The following is a 17492-nucleotide window of genomic DNA, read 5'->3' on the forward strand; positions in this document are numbered from 1 at the left end:
CAGTTGCCTATAGACGATAAAGTCTATATTGTTATATTGTTTATATATATATTTTCAATGTTATAGTATGGACTTTACACTAATTCTGATTTTTTGTTTAAGGCCACCTACAAAAAAAATCACAAAAAACACAAAAAAACCGGCTTCGGCCACCAAAAAAATTAAAAAATACTAACAAAAACCGGCGCAAGCCACCAAAAAAATTAACAAAACACCCAAAAAACCCGGGCACGTAGGGCCCAACCCCTTGAGCACCAAGTCGCCGAACTGAGCCTAGGCTCAGAGCGGAGACTTGAGGCCCAAGTAAGCAATTTTAGTTCGCGGATAAGCCACATTATGATAACAGGATCATAGCGACAATGCGCTGTCCTGAGTTTTTTGCAATCGGTTAGGAAACCATGTTGGGGTTCTATTACCCAGGACCTCCACATGAAGAGCATTTGGCTGATAGTTGTGGCCCTATCGCGCATCAGAGTGCTATAGGGGGGAAAGGGATGGTCTAGAGCATTGGAGCGCGGTGGGGTGACTCCTGTATTTACACGAGTTAACACACCTCGCTCCAATGAATTGTTACACCCGAACGTAATTCTTAGGGGTGAACATGTCTCATAGGCTGGGTTTAATCAAATTGCTTGCTTGCTTGCTAAGATGATCCGAATCTTTCCCATCGCATATGGCGAAATATCAATTCTACTGATACACTAAAACGCATTTCTTCAGTTCCCGACCCGAACGCCAACATTTCTTGCAATGTTCATTAGGACAAAACGTATGTAGTCTCACTGTGTTCCAATTGACTTTTTTTTATATTATTAAAAACTACTTACATTTCATTTTTATTGCTTTAATTCATAAACCAGTTAATTATATATTTCCTACATACAAAGTATTTATATCAATTTAACACCACTTCTTCTTTTGCTCGCTGGTCTCTCGGTATAACTCTGTATGTCAATATACGATCTCCAATTGTTGCATATTCTTTTTCCTTCTTCTTCACCTAGTGTAAGGCACATAATATATGAGTGTTCTAATTTTTTTTGTTTTCGTTTTTTTCATGTTAGCACGTTTTATCCATTCCAGCTTATCGAAAAACAGAAAAATTAATAAATTGTCATACACAGAACGGTAAAACGGCATTCAATAAGAATTCAAAAATATAAATATTGCATCGTATGAAGTATAATATAGGTTAAATAGGTGACTAAATATTAGAAATAGTTCATATCCAATATCTTACTTAGAAATTAAAACGTGAAGTTAAAGTAATGATTAATGGATTGAAATAAATTGGTCTTAAGGGATATAATTGCTGTACTAACATCTCTAAAAGAAATCCTCTGTATATAGAGAACTACCATTACCCATCAGATAGTTTAATTATCAAAATAGAAATAATAACGCCAATACATGAAAGAGCGAAAATTACAAAATGTTAAATATATGCGATATCATGATTATACATATATAGTCCTTTTCCATCATATTGATAGCACATTATGTATGCAAATCCTCAACAGGTCAAAAAAACATAGGCGTCACCCTATACTTGTTTTGAAATAAATAAAAAAAAATAATATTTTAAGATGCCGTCAACAATTCATTATCTTTTAAAAAATCTTTGTAAAATAAGTGTCCACTAATCTCACTATACCTTTTTAGTGCGTAAAAAACGTCGGTATATATGCCACACGATTATTGTTAGTTATACACGGGTGATTAACGAGAGAATTCAATGTTTCACGAAATAAATTAATGTAAACAGTAATTTAAAGGTGATTATTGTTTTCTATACAAGTTATCGCCTGACACAAAAAGAAATAACTTCTTTGAACGATTACCTGGAATTACTGATAAGGCTTCACTAATGATAGTTTAAGTAGTTTTTAGGCCACATTACAGCTTATGCCAATAATATAAATTAGAAATTGTTTGTATCTTCCATTTAGTTTGTAGATGTACATTGTTCATGTCTTACCTACCTATCTTCCATTTAGTTTGTAGATGTACATTGTTCATGTCTTACCTACCTACGTTTTTGGTGTCGATATTTTGTTATTTGCATTTAAAAATGACGTCGACAACAGGTTTTATCCCGGTTAAGTGTAGTTTTAAAGGTGCCTTCGGTCTAAGAGAGAAAAATATAATATTAAATGTACACGATGCACTTATACATCAACGCCCTTTAAGTAATGTTCGTGAAATCGTTAACATGTGTTCAAATATGACAGGGGTTGGAGAAGCAACAATTTATAGATTCCTAAAAGAAAGAAAAGGAGGAACTGTTTCATCTCCCAAGAAGAGTGGAGGGAGTAAACCCTTGGAAATTGAAGAAATACATAAAAACATGATAAGACTCCACTCATTTTTTTTAACAAATAATTTCCAACATTGGACAAAATCCAAACATTAATTAGAGAAAACGAAGAGTTACCAATCATAAGTGAACAATTCCCCTTCGTTGGCTCAGTGAAGATGTTCGTTCAGTTGTAATGGAAACACCAAATAATAGTAGCAGAGTTTATTGTAGAGACGTACACTATGGGTGTAGACCCGGGATTACTTTGAGTAGAGACTGATGAAGTTGATCGTTGAAGACTATCAAGTTCGTTGAGTGAATATTGATTGAATGCTTCTCTAGGCAAGAGATAGTAGTTTTATATAAACTTTAATTGGGTCAATATTTTCGCGGACCTCGCGTGACATGTGTATTTAATTTATGTAAATTGTTTAACTTTGTCAGCACTTTTGACTGATGTCCAAATTATATTATTGATAATTGACCAAATGTGTATGTAACCTAATTAACTACGTGTGTGTATTTAATAACAAATAGATTCATTCGGTCTACTGGGTGATAAAATTATACTGTCCAATTTCGGATATGAATTCTAAAGATTTGATATTGGACATACTGCGGAATCGGGCAATCTGGCCCAAGTGTCAATACTCAAAGTTTACATATAAGTATTACATAACATAGTAAAATTCAAACATGATAAACTATAAATAGTTTAAGAATAATCAATAATCTTCCAACCGTACCCTAGCTATCAATGTCCGACTCTATCTCTAGATTAAAATTAGGGCAATTGGATGAAAATGTGGAAAGTGGGATGTCAACTTGGGAAGTCGACGGAAGTAGTGGGGAGTAATGTAATATTTTTCGTTTGGGAGATACATTTCAGGAATGTGACTCGTTCCAGTACTCTTTCGCTCCGATTGCCATCGCAAATAATGGATATGTGTATCGTGACTGACGTGATAACTAGCCAGAGGTTGGGAGTACCCATCTTACTCCATTGAGCTGTCTGTATTGTCCTGGCTACCACTGGACATGTGCTATTCTTGGATCGCTCATAAATTTATTCAAGTATGCAGTTTGGTTGGGTATCCATGTTTCTTATAGCCGTTGGTGAGCACGCTATCTGCGCCTTTGTCAACAGTAAGCACCTTTCTCTATCTTCCGCGGTCAATTCGAAGTAGTGCAGTGTGTTATAATCTACGACCAGTAGATTCCTTGGGGCGACAAATGTGCGCAACACCGACCCCTCAACGTTAAGTGGTATGGCCGTGACTTTGAGCATGCTGTACTTATTTTTCCCTGTCACTATGAAGTAGCCGATGACTGTTATATATCTGTCGTCATGACTGACTTCTGTTTCTATAATGGGTTGTCGTCGTATTTCGACCCCTTGAGGCAGTATCTGCCCTGCTTTCCCTATTAATTTGGTTATTTCACCCGGTTTCACTATATCAATGAAGTGTCCGTGGTTATAGTGAAGGTTTAATATTCCCTCGTAAAATTGAGTATATTCGTTTATGAAGTCCATAACTTGTAATGCTATCGTTTGTATTCGTAACGTGCTATATTCGGTTTCTAGTTTTTGTGCTTTGTCTTCTACTTCGTTAAGTCCTTTAGATATTTCTTGTAGACCTGTGATTAGTGCTTTGTTAAACTTGTTCATTTGCTCGTTTATCCTGTTCTCTGTGTGATTGATTGATGTTATTGTTTCTAACATTATCTTCGCCTGGTGCTGTGATCCCTTTATTAGCTCCTTTTGGTTATTATCTAATGCTTCAATGTTACTGTAGGCTTCGTCATTGACTCCAAATACTGAGGTTAATATTGTTCCTAATATTTTTCTTCTTTCCCTTCCTTTTATTTCTACTGTCAACCCCTCGCTTACTGACTCCGCCTTTCTTTGTCCTTCCTCTAACTTCTCTATTATATCCTTACAATTCACGATTTTTATCTCATGACACAGTTCTCGTACGCCTTGTATCATATTTCCTATTAGTTGGTGCTCTGTTCGAATTCTTCCTTTTTCGAGTAACACCTTTATTCGAAATGTTCCCCGGTCTATGACGACCTCTCCAAGGTCTTCTGTGAAAAATCCTGGTACCGGATTATATATTTTATACGGTTCTGCCTTTATGGGTTTTAACATCGTTAAAAACATTATAGCTACTAGTATTTTCTTCCATCTTAGTGCTGCCGCCTTCTTCGGCTTTTCCTGTTTCTCTTCTTCCAGTCGTATTAGCTTATGTATGGGTCTTTTAGTCAGTTTCCCGTTTGCCTTTCTCACTGTTACTACTCTGGTTAATCCCTCCGCTCCAGGGTGTGTTTCTGTTACCCTCGCTAATGGCCATCTGCCTGGAGGTGTATCTTCTTCTTTAATTATAACTATTTCTTCTTCTTTTATGTTAGGGTGCGCCTTATGCCATCTATTTCTCTGTTGTAATTGATGCAGGTATTCCTGTTTCCAAATTTTCCAGAAGTCTCTTTTTATTTTCTCCAATAATCTCCACCTCGTCGGCATCTTCAAATAAGTCGTAAGCTCTTCTTCCCGATTTGGTGATATAATTTCTCTCCCTATAAGGAAGTGAGCTGGTGTCAGGGCTATTTTCCCTTCAGGGTCTTCTGATGACCCACATAATGGTCTCGAGTTCATACATGCTTCTATTTGTGCCAGCACCGTACTCAATTCTTCATATGTTAGAACTGTTTCCCCGATGATTCTTTTCAAGTGATATTTCATTATTCGCACTGCGCTCTCCCATAATCCTCCGAAATGTGGTGCATATGCAGGTATATGCCACTGGGTACCTAGTGCCAGTAATCCTTGTTTTATCTCGTCATCTATTTTTTTATTTTCTTTTTTCAACAAATTTGCTGTTCCTACGAATATGGTTCCGTTATCGCTGTATACGTTGTTGCACTGTCCTCTGCGTGCCGTAAATCTCTTGAACGCTGCGATGAATGCATCCGTAGACATATCGCTTACTACCTCAAGGTGTACTTCCTTCGTTGACAGACACACAAATACTGAGATGTAGCCCTTATAGCTCCTCTGTCCTCTGCCTCTCGTGGTACTTATTTTTATTGGCCCGGCATAATCTATCCCTGTGTTAGTAAAGGGATGACTTGGGTTCACTCTGTCTTTCGGTAGATCTCCCATTAATTGTTGTGCTGCTTGGCTTTTATACCTCCTGCACCTTAAACATTTTGCTAGATGATCTTTCACGGTTCTTCTGCCGTTGATTATCCAGTATTTCCTTTTTATGTACTGTAGTGTTTGTTGTAATCCGCTATGTAGATTTCTTGCGTGACTATCTGTTATAAGTAACTTTGTTAGTGCACTATCCTTTGGCAAAATTATCGGATGTTTTTCTCCGTACTTTAGATTCGTGTGTCTCAGTCTTCCGGTGACTCTTAGAATTCCTTGTCTATCCAGGAATGGTACCAATGACGCTAATTTATTTTTCTTGTCTAATTGCTGTTTCTTCTCCAGCTTATTTATTTCTTGTTTAAAGTAGGCGTGCTGTGTGTGCTTTATCACCTTTAATAGCGTTTCCTCTAATTCTTGGACTGTAAGCTGACTTTGTCCATTGTCCTTCTTTTTTCTGCATTTGTCTGCAAATCTCCTACAATATAAAAGTACTCTTCTCATTCTTTCTAAATTTGAGAATCTCTCGCATATGTCCTCCTTTATCGTTGTCGTGTGCACCGTTATTTTCGTTTTGACTTCCCCCTCATTTGTCTCTGGTATTTCTTCTGATTCCTGCGTTAAAGTTTTGTTACTAGTCAGCCAAGTTGGTCCCTTCCACCATAGCTCTGCTTCTAATAATTCTGATGCGGTACTTCCACGTGAGAGAATGTCCGCTGGATTTTCCTTTGTATCTACCTTATGCCAATTTTTCGGTCCTATAACGCGTCTTATTTCCTCTACTCTGTTGGCGACGAACATTTTCCATCTTTTTGATGATCCCCTTATCCAAGCCAGGGTTATCGTTGAGTCCGACCATGCATATACCTCAATGTTTTCCCTGTTCAATGCTTGTAGGGTTTTCTTCATTAAATTTGCTAGTAGTACCGTGGCACACAGCTCGAGCCTCGGTAACGTCGTTATCCTTATTTTGAATGTGATTATATCCTCTTTAGGTGACCAGTGTATTCCTAACGTTTTCCGTACTTCTTCTTGTTTGAATGCCTTGGAGTCTACGTTCCTCATATCCTCCGGTACGTTCTCCATTATTTTTTCTTCGTTGCTCAACCATTTTCTAAGAATGAAACCTCCTTTTCTGAACAGTTGTATTAATTCCTTTTGGACTGTTTCTGCTTCCTGCACTGGCTCAGCTCCTCCTAGTATATCGTCTACATACATGTTTTCTTTTACAATTTTCGATGCCAACGGGAACCTCGCTCCTTCGTCTTCTTGTAATTGTTGTATTGTTCTTAACGCTAAAAAGGGTGCTGCGGCCGTGCCGTATGTCACCGTCGTTAAGTTATACTCTTGTATGTGGTCCTTTGTGTCCTTTCTCCACAAAATTTTTTGATATTTTTGGTCTTCTTCTGCCATTCTGATTTGTCTAAACATTTTTTCCAGATCCGCTGAGTATGCTACCTTATTGGATCTCCATCGTAATAGTATATTTGTCAAATCTTGTTGTAATTTCGGCCCTGTGTGCATAATATCATTCAGGCTTACTGCCGATGAGCTTTTGCTTGATGCATCAAACACGGCTCTTATTTTCGTTGTAGTACTGTCCTCTTTTCTCACTGGATGATGAGGTAAGTAGTACCCATCTCCCTGGTTTTCTGCTATTACCATATGACCTTGGTTTTTATAATCTTCCATGAATTGTCTGTAATTCGCTTCTAACTGTTTGTCTTTTGCAAACTTTCTTTCTAGTTGCGTCAATCTGGCGAATGCTTGCTGTTTAGATTCTCCTAACTTTGCGACGTCTTCCCTAAACGGAATTTTTACTTCGTATCTCCCTTCTTCATTCCTTTTTACAGTCTGTCGATACAGTTCTTCACATTCTTGTTCTTCCACTGAGAAACTTGTGTCCTGATTTATTTCTTCTAATTCCCAGAAGTTCTTTATTTGTACGTCCATTTCTTGTCTTGATATCATACAGCATACTTCTGCTTTTATATTCTCCCTTTCTCGTGCTATTCTCGAAACTATCCATCCTAGTTTGGTGTTTTGACTCAGGAGTCCATTACTTATTCTGTGCATCCCTTCTGTCAATATGTAACTGTATTCTTTTACTCCTAGTAGTAAGTCTATCTTCCCTACCTTGTAATATCTTGAAGCTGCCAGTATTGCATTTTTCTCGTTATAGTCCGGTAGAATTATATCCTGTTCCGGTAAATTCCTTGTTATCTTCGGTAGTACTAGTGCTTCTATTTCCATCTCGAAGTCACTTTCGTAATGAGTTTCGATTATAAGTTTCATACTCCAGTTGGCTGTTTTTTCTCCTGACGAGCCTATCCCGGATATGGTCGCCTGTATGGGCTTCCTTGTTGTTCCTAGCGTGGTCGCAGCTTGTTCCGTTATAAATGCGCATTGTGACCCTTGGTCGATTAGTGCTCTCATTATGTGTGAATCTCCTTTCGCATCTCTTATGCTTACCACAGCTGTCGCTAGTAATGCTTCACCTTCCTTATGGCTTGCACAGTTTACTGAATTCTGCCCTCTTTGTTGGTCGTTGCTATTCCTAGGCCCATTGGTATCTCGTGTATTTTCTCGCCTTCCGTTATTTTGTTCTCTGGCGTTGTATGGATTATTATTTCCTCCTCTGTACCTATCAGCTTGGTACCCGTTTCTTCTATTGTTTGAATCTCTTCCATTTCTTTCTTATGTTTGTTCTCCTTTCGTTCCATTGGAGTTTCTTTTGTTGCTTGTGTTTCCTTTTTCATAATGCAACATATGGTGGTGGTCTCCGCCACAGTGTCTGCACCTATATTGTGAATAACATTGTTTTTCTTTTTTATGTGCTAGGCAGTTTGTACACAATCCTTTTTCTTTTATCATCCTGTTCCGGTCTCTTACATTGAGTTCCTGAAATTCTCTGCAGTTCGGTACTCCGTGATCTCCGTTGCATATCACGCAATGTGTTCTTGGTTTCCTAAGAGATCCTCCTTGCTTCTCTTGTCTTTTTTCTGACTCCAGCAGTTCCAGTGTCTGAAATCTTCGCTGTAAGAATGTTTGTGTCGATTTGTACGTCGGTATCTCTCTATTGTCTCCAATGTGGTTTTCGTACAGCCTCCTAGTTTCATTGTCCCATTTCGTTATGATAATTTGGGCTATCAATGGGCTCCACGCTTCCGTGTCTGTTCCTAACCCTCCTATGGCTTCCAGACTTTCGTGGAAGGTGTCATGTAGTGATTTCAATGCTCTAGCAGAAGATTCCTTTACTTCCTGCGCTAGTAGCATCCTGTCTATTAATTTAAACAATATCATCCTTGGGTTCTCATACCTATCTTTTAGCATGTTCCAGGCCACTTCGTAGTTAGCCTCGGATATGTTTAAGTGTTGTATCATTTTGTTGGCTTCTCCTCTTACTTGAGTTTTTAGGTACTGCATTTTTTCTGCGTTTGATAACTGGTCGTTTTCATGTATTACTTTAGTAAACAGATCGTGGAAAGTTCTCCACGTTTCATATCTGCCTTCATACACAGGGATTTTTACCTGCGGCAATGTCACACCGTACCTCCTCTGTGTGCTTTCTGGCCATTGCATTCCTGGCCTTATTTTCTTTAAAACTTCCCTGACTTTCCTCTTTAGATGATTTATTCTCTCTACTTCTCCATTATCTGTAGCGTCTAGTTCCTCATTTACTGCTGCTTCAATCATTAGTGTATTCACCTTTTCCATGTATTCTCTTAACTCTGACTGCAATTCTTCATCCTCCTGCAAGTCTTGTTCATTTTCTGGCCGTAATAATTCCTCGATTCTTTGTGTTTTCTTATCTGTATCTCCTTTACTTTCGGTGTTTTTCCTCTTTTCAGTACCCTTCCATATTCTTCCAACAGGGTTTTCCCCTCAATGTATATCTTAAATACCTGATCATAGTATTCTGTTTCAAAATATTTTTCTTTCGTTATACCCCCTTCTAGCAGCTTTTCGTGGTTATTTAAAAATTTTGCCCAATATTCTTCTAATTTTTCCTGTCTATCCCGGATGTATTGTTGATTTTTCCGAGATTGGGAATCCTTTTTTGTATTTGAAACGAGTTTCGTTATTTCTGTTCCTATTTCCGCTTGCTTAATGTATATACTTTCCATGATTATTTTTATAAATTTTTACATTCAGCGGTAAATATATTAGACAATACGAAATGTACGTTATTTATTAAATAAGTATACCTGTACTATAACACTTTCTTTTCTATCGGAATGTGCAATTTAGCGAAATATGAGTTTGACCTTGCCTGCTGTGCTATTCTTTGTACTGAGGTAGGTCAAGATGTAAACGACACACTCTCACAATGATATATATCAAAATAAATGAAATTATTTGCTACATAATTATTTTAATTTTTCGAAATAAAGTATTTAATTGAAATTAAAAGCAAGCTATATGTATGAACGTTTCTCTTTTCAAATTGTCATACAAAATTACTGTTTAATAAATTATAGTTGTGAATGACGTTTATTTTTGTTTTATCAATTCTCTGTATTATTTAAATGGTATACATTCTAAAGTACATTATTATACGATTGATAGAGTGGAGATTGTTGTTCTAAATTGTTAAATTGTAATAAAAAAAAAAAACTTGTTAAATTGTAAGATTGTAAAAGTTGGAAGATTTTGTAATTATTCAAAAACTTACGGTTTTTTGTGTTCTTAGACGTTGAGGATCCCTCGCTTCTGGTGGGTTCTGCAATCAGTCCTGTCCTTTGGCTGCTCTGCGGCTCTAGTATGGCTCTCGGCTTTGGTACTGCTCTCGGCTCTAATATGGCTCTCGGCTTTGGCACTGCTCTTGGCTCTAGTATGGCTCTCGGCTTTGGTACTGCTCTCGGCTCTAGTATGGCTCTCGGCTTTGGTACTGCTCTCGGCTCTAGTGTGGCTCTCGGCTTTTGTACTGCTCTCGGCTCTAGTATGGCTCTCGGCTTTGGTACTGCTCTCGGCTCTAGTATGGCTCTCGGCTTTGGTACTGCTCTCGGCTCTAGTATGGCTCTCGGCTTTGGTACTGCTCTCGGCTCTAGTGTGGCTCTCGGCTTTGGTACTGCTCTCGGCTCTAGTATGGCAGTAGATAGATAGAGTTCCTTCTGGAGCGGAAGTGACGTCACACGTCGATCGTCAAGCGTACGTATCCTCATGGGTCAAGGCCACGCCCCCCTCGTGACGTAGGAACGAGTCTAGGGTCTCGAGGCCACGCCCCTCGACCAATGGTGACGTAGGAACGTACCTCGTGTCTCTAGACCACGCCCCTCGGCCAATGGTGGCGTAGGAACGTCCCCCCATGTCTTGCTGACCAATGGTGGACGTCCTCGTGACGTCGGAACGTGTCGTCGACCAATGGCAGCATAGCAGCGTCAGTGGTGGGAATAGCAACACCCCCAGCGACCAATGACAGCTCAGAATTTGAATAAACATCATAGAAATGGCGGTATAGCGATGAGGGACCAATGGTGACATAGTAACGCCCTCCTCGTGACGTCGGAACGTGTCGTCGACCAATGACAGCATAGCAGCGTCAGTGGTGGGAATATCAGGCCAATGATGGCATAGTAACGCCCTCCTCGTGACGTCGGAACGTGTCGTCGACCAATGACAGCATAGCAGCGTCAGTGGTGGGAATAGCAGGCCAATGGTGGCATAGGAACGTCCCCCAATGTCTTGCTGACCAATGGAGGACGTCCTCGTGACGTCGGAACGTGTCGTCGACCAATGACAGCATAGCAGCGTCAGTGGTGGGAATAGCAGGCCAATGGTGGCATAGGAACGTCCCCCAATGTCTTGCTGACCAATGGTGGACGTCCTCGTGACGTCGGAACGTGTCGTTGACCAATGGCAGCCATAGCAGCGTCAGTGGTGGGAATAGCAACACCCCCAGCGACCAATGACAGCTTAGAATTTGAATAAACAACATAGAAATGGCGGTATAGCGATGAGGGACCAATGGTGACATAGTAACACCCTCCTCGTGACGTTAGAACGTTTTCCTCGACCAATGATGCCACAGAAACGTGTCCTCGACCAATGGTGGACATCCTCGTGACGTTGGAGGCCAATGGTGTGCATCAACGGCCAATGAGAAAGACGTGCATCGACTAATGGTGGAGTCGTACCACAATATTAACGAAAAGACGCCCCCAGTCCCCCCCATTCCCCCGAAAAGACGCCCCCAGTCCCCCCATTCCTCCCGAAAAGACGCCCCCCCAATAATATCGAAGCTACACATCCAACGTAACCAATGAGAACGATGTTCAATCGCTGGTCGGTGACTGCGTTCTATGAATTGACAAAGAGAAGAAGACGAATGACAGACAAAGAGAGCCATTTTTCCTCGTATTTTTTTGTAATTAAAACCTACAGCCATTAGCGTAAAACTTCTAAATTTTTTCAATTTATATTTTACGAGTTACCTCGTATATATTTTATCGATTACCATAATAACAAAAATTCGTTTATTTTTCAATTTATACTTTACATGATCAGTTGAAATCTTTATAAAATAGATCTTGTTACTGAGAATAATGACATCATCGGATACGCCGGCTATTAAAAATTTCTCACGCGATCACGATATATAGCCGGAAACACGTGCACATTCCAATTCGATTATTTAATGTAAGATAAAATATATTCTCTCATGGAGGCAGGAAGTTAATAATTAAGCCCGGCATGTGATGCATAAATGAATAGTCTTACGAAATATTGCGCAACATAGTTTTAGCGTGGGAGAGGCAGTTAGATAAAGAGCAGATGCACTACATATCGTCAGTTCAATTCTGATCATCCTTCAGACAAGTTGTGTGTTTTGTGCAGCGTCAGCAATTATACAAAGTACCGTTCGGAGAAGTTCTGTGTTTGTGAAGTGCCGGCAATTATATATACAAAAGTAAGTTTTATAATACTTAACCTTTTTTATATCATTTAGAATTCATCATTATCTTTACTAATTTCCAATTCTTAATAATTTTTCTGATTTAAACATTTTATTCAAATTACTTGGTTATATTCTCCGTTCTAAAAAAAAAAATGTTTGTAAATAGTGCGGTATTTGTAATTTTTTGTTTCTATGAAAGTTTTGTTAGTTAAAACTATTTCATTGTTAAATTAAAAAATATACATATTATAATAGATAGAATTTTTGTAAAATAATATTGCTACTCAAAGATATTTCACTGTTAAATTAAGAAATTGCTAGTCAAAGATATGTTACTGTTAAATTAAGAAAATATATATTGTTGCAGATGGACCTAAAAAAGATTAATGCATCCTCTCTGCTTACAGAGAAGACAATCAAGCCAATTAGAAAGCTAAACAGCCTACCCGTAGGAGTACCCCAGAAGATAATTGCGGCAAGAGAAGTCGATACGAAATTTGGGAAATCCATCCTTATTGAATTAGAAAAGGAGGTGACGTTCTTGCCGCAAAGGGTGGTTGAACTCTACAGGCCGCATTTGGAACATTTCAGCGAGGGAAAGTACAGCTTGGTGTTCCGAGGAAACGTTGCCACTGGAAAGGTGCAGCCAGCCGCCTCGTTTGAAATAATAGAAAATTAGAGGATAAAAAAAAATATTGGTGAGTTTTTCATTTATTGATTTATTGCTTTTTACTTAATCATGAGTAACATTGGTGATCTTAGTAGTGACATTGTACAACATTTAATTCAAGCGCGTGATGTTTTGTTTCGAAATTATACACCGCGAGAAGCGAATATTTGGTTAAATCACATTAAAAGGCATTTGACTTTGTTTACTAAAGCGATTCGGTGTGGGGACTTGGAATTAGCTAAATTACGGCAACTACAGACAAACGCGGGGCATTTAAAGACAATTAAATCGGAAATTCAAAATTTCGGTCTTCGCGTGGGTGGTGGAATTACTAAACATCGTCGGGTTAAATGGGAAGATGTAAATTCCGCATTCAAGAGTAGAATCAGAACAGGTATAATTATTAATCTAGGACACAAAGATTTAATGCAATTTTTCGGGGATTGTTTTAAGTTATTTAGAATTCGAATTAAAAACATTTTAAAAAAATTAAATATGATAAAATGTAATATGACATTATGTGGAGAATTTATTAGAAAATCAAATCAAGGAGGTGCTATTAACCAATTTAAATATTTTAATACCAAAAACGAAGCCATAGACGCAGGAACGGACTTGGTTTTATGGTTTCACACAAACATAATCGATAAATTAATGTCTAAGCTATCGGAATTTGAAGAAACGGGATCAGGGTGGGCTTTGAAAAAAATAGTTTCTTTAGAAGTCAATATAAATAAATATGAAGTGGGAAATGGAGCTTCGTCGTTCATTAGACTACCAGAACAAATCCAAAAGAAGCACGCATGTATTAATATCAAAAACGATGATGAAGCATGCTTTTTTTGGAGCATAGTTTCAGCGATTTATCCAGCTAAATGCAGTTCAGATCGTACATCTTCATATCCACATTATGCGACTGTCTTAAATATCGATGGGCTAGAGACACCTATGACTATAAAGGGTATTTCAAAATTTGAAAAGTTAAATAATATTTCTGTAAACGTGTACGGGTTAGAAATGAATGTTGCTAAAGAGAGAACATTTTACGTAACAACGCCGGTAAGGCTATGCAAAACCAAATTAACTAAACATGTAAATTTATTGATTGTACAAGATAAATATTTTCCAAAATTGAATGACTACGAAGCACCTATGGCTCACGATGAATCTGTAGAAATTAAGTATCATTATTGCATGATTAAAGATATGTCTCGACTTATGTCCAGGCAGTTAAGTAAGAACCGTAATAAAAAATTTTTATGTGATAGGTGTTTGAATTATTTTAGTAGTTTTGACAGATTAAATGATCATGCAAAATACTGTGAGAAAATTAATGAATGTAAAGTTTCTTTTCCATCATATCAGAATGTTGAATTTAAAAATCATATTTATAAACAAACAACTCCTTTTGTAGTCTATGCCGATTTTGAGTCAATGTTGAACAAAGTTAAAAACAGTCCATTAAAATGCAAAACAATTAAGTATCAGCAGCATAAAGCCTTTAGTGCAGGTTATTACGTAAAATGCTCTTACGATGAATCTCTGTCGTTTTACCGAAGTTACGCAGGTGAAGATTGCATGGAGTGGTTTGCCAAGGAAATGACGTTGTTGGCGGCATTTGTGCAAGGAAAAATTAAAGATATTGTACCTATGAATGTCACACCCAGTTTTAATGCATCTAATTGTCACATTTGCGAAAAAACGTTTTCAGATAAGGATGTAATTGTTCGTGATCATGACCATTTTACCGGAGATTTTCGAGGACTCGCACACCAAGTGTGTAACTTAAATTTCAAAAAACTTTTCGTTGTCCCAATTTTTTTTCATAATCTTAGCGGTTACGATTCGCATATGATGATTAGAGATCTTGCGAAAAATGGTAGTATCAGCTTACTACCAATAAATAAGGAAAAGTATATTTCATTTACAATATACGATTCTGAGGTCAGTATTAAGTTGAGGTTCGTTGATTCACTGAGATTTTTAAATTCATCATTGGACAAGTTGGCTGCCACATTGCAACCTGAGGATTTAAGATATTTAGCTAGCGAATTTCCAAATACCACTCCCGAACAAATGGAATTATTGAAACGAAAAGGCATATTCCCATACGAATATATTGAGTCTTTCAATAAATTGAATGAAACGCAACTACCATCAATTGATAAATTTTACAGCTCATTATCGGGTGAACACATCTCCAAAAATATGTATCATCATGCTCAGAATGTTTGGCAGTCATTCGGTATTAAAAATATTTTGGAATATAGTATGTTGTACATGAAAACTGATATTATGTTACTGACTTGCATTTTTGAAGATTTTCGACAAAAATGTCGAAGTACATACAGTCTTGATCCTGCATGGTACTATACCATGCCTGGATTTTCTTGGGATGCAATGCTTAAATATACTGGATGTAAACTTGAACTGCTGAATGATATCGATAAAATCATGTTTATTGAGAAAGCTATCCGAGGTGGTATAAGTCAAGTAAGTAATCGGTATTCTGAGGCAAATAACAAATACATGCATAATTATGATCCATCAAAGCCTAGTAAATATGTGCTATATTTAGATGTCAACAATTTGTATGGTTGGGCAATGTCTCAATTCTTACCATATGGGGGTTTCGAGTGGGTCGATACCAATATTGATGTCCTTTCCATTGCTGACGATGGAGATACAGGATACATACTACAAGTGGATTTGGAATACCCAGAACACTTGCATGACTTACATCGAGATTTACCGTTTTGTTGCGAACATCGTGTGCCACCAAGAAGTAAGCTTCCAAAACTTATGACCACCTTGTACCATAAAAAAGAGTACACTTTGCATTATCGCAATCTAAAACAAGCTCTGAATGCAGGACTCAAACTAACAAAAATCCATAAAGTGTTGAAATTCAAACAGAGCGCTTGGCTTAAGCCATATATCGATCTTAATACAAAATTGCGAACTGCAGCAACTACAGCATTTGAAAAAGACTTGTACAAGTTAGCCAACAACGCCATATTTGGTAAAACGATGGAAAACATTAGGAAACATCGCATTGTAAAACTTGTATCAAAATGGGATGGAAGATATGGAGCGAAAAATTTGATTGCTAGTCCAAGATTTCATAATAGAACTGTGTTTAATGAAAATTTAATGGCAATCGAACTTAACAAAACAGAGCTCATTTTCAACAAACCATTGTACATCGGCATGTCAATTTTAGATATATCCAAAGTGTGTATGTACGATTTTCATTATAACTTTATGCTGCCATATATGGGAGTTGAAAATTGTAAGCTAATGTATGGGGACACTGATAGTTTTATCTATGAATTAAAATGTGATGACGTTTACAGAGATGTTATTAAAGCAAATTTATCCAAATTCGATACATCAGACTATTCTGAGAATAATATTTATGGAATACCTCAAGTCAACAAAAAAGTTCTCGGAATGATGAAAGATGAGGCAAACGGTCGCATTATGACTCATTTTGTCGGACTTAGATCTAAAATGTATTCGTTTAAGATTAGTACGACGGATGAGGATCGAAATGCATTGTGGGATAAATACAAGAATAATATGGATGATGCAAATATTGAAAGACTTGCAAATAATTTAGGCGTCACAAAAAAATCTAAGGGTGTAAAATATTCAACGGTAAAAAATGACATTACTTTCGATGATTATGTTAAGTGTTTAAACGAATTTACAACTAAAAGTGTTTCCCAATCAACGTTTCGTTCCTACGCCCATGATCTTTTTACAATAACACAAGAAAAAATTGCATTAAGTCCGTATGACGATAAACGTTACTTGCAACAAAATTCTCATGACACTTTACCTTGGGGTCATTATGAAACCACAATGATTGAGTAAAAACAAAAATTAATAAATGAAAACATAACCAATTTTTTTATAGCTTTATCAATCTCCACACGAAAATGGATTGGCTATTTGTTAAATGAATATGTAGAATGATAATTGTAATTTAGTGAAAATCAACATTTGTAATTATTATAAGTAGAAAATAAAAACTCTAAAAAATATACATTGTTTTCCTGTAATTTTAAGTCTCAGCTTATCTTTTCCAGCGTTGTGAGACATTCAACGTGAAAATAAAAAAGACATGTTTGCATAAATAGCATTTATTTTGATTATTACATAAAATCATTTACAACTTTAATTTTATAATAATATAAATATTCTCTTAAAGCATTACTTAACAAAGTGTCTGTGGAAATTTCGCAAAACGCAGTTAAAGCTTCAAGTGGTCCATATAAACTGCTTCTGCTGCAAAAGTTTGATTGTATCAAATCGATAACATTTCTATAATAAGCATGAAAGTGTAAATTATCCAATAACGATACACGATGACACACCAGACTGCTGTTTACTTCTAGGATTTGGTTGACATCCCTTTCATCTAGATAGTATTCCAGACCATGCTTTTCAATAACAAGGAACTTGGTTG

The 17492-nt window shown here is 37.3% G+C and overlaps 1 long non-coding RNA gene across 2 annotated transcripts in view; it reads right to left on the reverse strand.

Moving 5' to 3' along the window:
* Positions 1-918: 918 nt before the first annotated feature.
* Positions 919-17492, reverse strand: part of LOC140442703 (uncharacterized) — a 47856-nt gene continuing 31282 nt past the window's right edge. For both annotated transcript variants that reach the window (XR_011951120.1, XR_011951119.1), the window contains exon 3: positions 919-1083. This is a non-coding gene — a long non-coding RNA (uncharacterized lncRNA). The remainder of the gene's footprint in view (positions 1084-17492) is intronic.

This window comes from Diabrotica undecimpunctata, chromosome 6, assembly GCF_040954645.1.
Source record: "Diabrotica undecimpunctata isolate CICGRU chromosome 6, icDiaUnde3, whole genome shotgun sequence".
NCBI lineage: Eukaryota > Metazoa > Arthropoda > Insecta > Coleoptera > Chrysomelidae > Diabrotica > Diabrotica undecimpunctata.